This window comes from Schistocerca piceifrons, chromosome 1, assembly GCF_021461385.2.
Source record: "Schistocerca piceifrons isolate TAMUIC-IGC-003096 chromosome 1, iqSchPice1.1, whole genome shotgun sequence".
Taxonomy (NCBI): Eukaryota; Metazoa; Arthropoda; class Insecta; order Orthoptera; family Acrididae; genus Schistocerca; species Schistocerca piceifrons.
The window spans coordinates 951,958,693-951,960,919 of NC_060138.1; the positions used below are offsets into that span (position 1 = coordinate 951,958,693).

The window sequence follows — 2,227 nt, forward strand, 5'->3', positions numbered from 1 at the left end:
GCAAATCTCTTTCCCAATTTTAAGAGGCAAGAGCTTCTTATGTTTTCGTAGGTCTTGAAGAGAAGCTGATGCCTTGTTGCACATGGCAGTTAAGGGCTCAGTCCAATTTAGACTTTCATCTATTATTATTCGTAGCCTATTTTGTAGAAAGTTGATATTTGACCACATTTAGGATTAAAGATCGTAGAGATGTCACATATTTTGGGCTAATGAGCCTATAATGACTACCCAGTACCGTCTTGGGTTTTTGCTGGGTAGCGCTTTAACCCTGTCTCCTGCACCCATTTTGAAAATGCACAGAAGCCGGTATTGAGATTCTCGATTGCTCACTTTGGTTTTATTGATTAATGGGTTGTAGGTAGTGTTATCCCCACTGTCTTCAGGTTTATTGGTTAGTAGGTTGTAGCTTCTACGGTCACCTTGGAAGGCAATGCATGGTTTGCAACGTGCCTCCATGTTGATCACAAGATTGGTAAGTATATCTTGTGCTAGGACGTTCTATTCCACCATCAGTGCCGTCGACAATTGCAGGTTGGTCGTTGGGGCATGAAGGGGCGCTGCAGTACGTCCCCCAACCCCAACCCAATGGATTATGGAGTTTACAATTGTTAATTTCCACGGATGCTTACTTCGATATACCGAGCGAGGTGGCGCAGTGGTTAGCACACTGGACTCGCATTCGGGAGGACGACGGTTCAATCCCGTCTCCCGCCATCCTGATTTAGGTTTTCCGTGATTTCCCTAAATCGTTTCAGGCAAATGCCGGGATGGTTCCTTTGAAAGGGCACGGCCGATTTCCTTCCCAATCCTGCCCTAACCCGAGCTTGTGCTCCGTCTCTAATGACCTCGTTGTCGACGGGACGTTGAACACTAACCACCACCACCACCGTACTTCGATAAAGGACTTGCGGATACCTTCTCTCTTATCCGCACAGACCATTTATTCTAAACTTTAAGCTCCCCATGTTTCAAGCCTTCTTTATTGATGTATGAAAATAAGTAGATATACAGTGCCTCTTACTAAATGCAAGCCAGCCGGTGAGTGGAATCAGCCTGTAGCCTCTCGGATGCGGTGTTACTCGCTACGATGTGCGAGTTTCTCGTGGCTGGAGCTGTACCTGAAGAGCGGCGGCGGGAGCCGGCGAGTGTGTTTAACAATTAAACCGGCGGCTGTTGGCCGCGCCGTGCGGTGGCCCCGTGTCATTAAGAAGCAAAGCCCGGCGCCGCCGGCTCCTGTAAATCTCCCAGAGAGCGGGGCACTGGGATGGGTGTGGGGGTGGGGGAGTTGGGGGGGGGGGGGAACTGGGCAGAGGAGGCGGAGCAGAGTGTTAAAGAAACATTTAGTGCGCGCAGCGAGCAGGCGCCAAAGAAATTAAGGGGCGGGCAGTATACGGCGAGCAACGCCATCGCTCCCAGACAAACTATTTTTCCATATTTTAACACGACTTGTGACCTCGGAACGCCTCTGGCACTATTGTTTGCTGGGCGGGAGCCACTCTTAACAAGTAATCGCATTTCCAGAACGTCTGCTAGAACCATCTTTTTGTTCTCGAAACGGGAACATATTTCGTGATTTAGAGACGTTCACAAAAGAAATTATCATTCTCACGTCTTTCATTATACTGCTGCGGCCTTCCACGATGCTTACCGGTAGTACGAGAGCATACTCTTCTATGCTTATATGTGTTCTCTGTCAAATGATAGTCGCTTTCTTCAAAACTGACAGTAGTCGGTTTCCCACCATGCCTTTTATATAAAACGACGAACTGACACGTAAATGAAATCATTTATAAGCTACAATTTGTGTGATTAAATATCTACAAAGAATCCCAAAGGATCCGAATGTGGGAGAAGCCCAGAACGACGTACTGTCAATAAAAATGGAAGTGGGTCTACGTACAAAACTCCTTGTCACTCTGATTATTATTTATTTAGCGTATGGCTAATACAGACATATCATGAAATTACATATATATATATATGTACATATTGACACACAAGAAACTTAAGTTTGTCTTTACAACTGAATATCCAGTCCTTCAATCCAGCGCACTGCATCTGGAGTTGCTAGCAGGAAGTCCTCTTTGGCGCCGTGATAGGCTCGAATCCTGCATTCACTGACAATGTGGTGAACAGTCTGGTATGGAGCCCCGCAGTCACAAGCTGGATCAAGCAGCTTGTTCCACTTAAAGAGAGCATCCCTGCATCGCCCATGGCTGGTACGGAT

General features: G+C 46.9%; 1 non-coding gene across 1 annotated transcript; it reads left to right on the forward strand.

Moving 5' to 3' along the window:
* The first annotated feature begins 641 nt into the window (after window positions 1-641).
* Trnaa-cgc lies at window positions 642-714 on the forward strand. The gene has a single exon. It is a non-coding gene; the product is annotated as a tRNA-Ala (tRNA).
* Window positions 715-2,227: the final 1,513 nt, after the last annotated feature.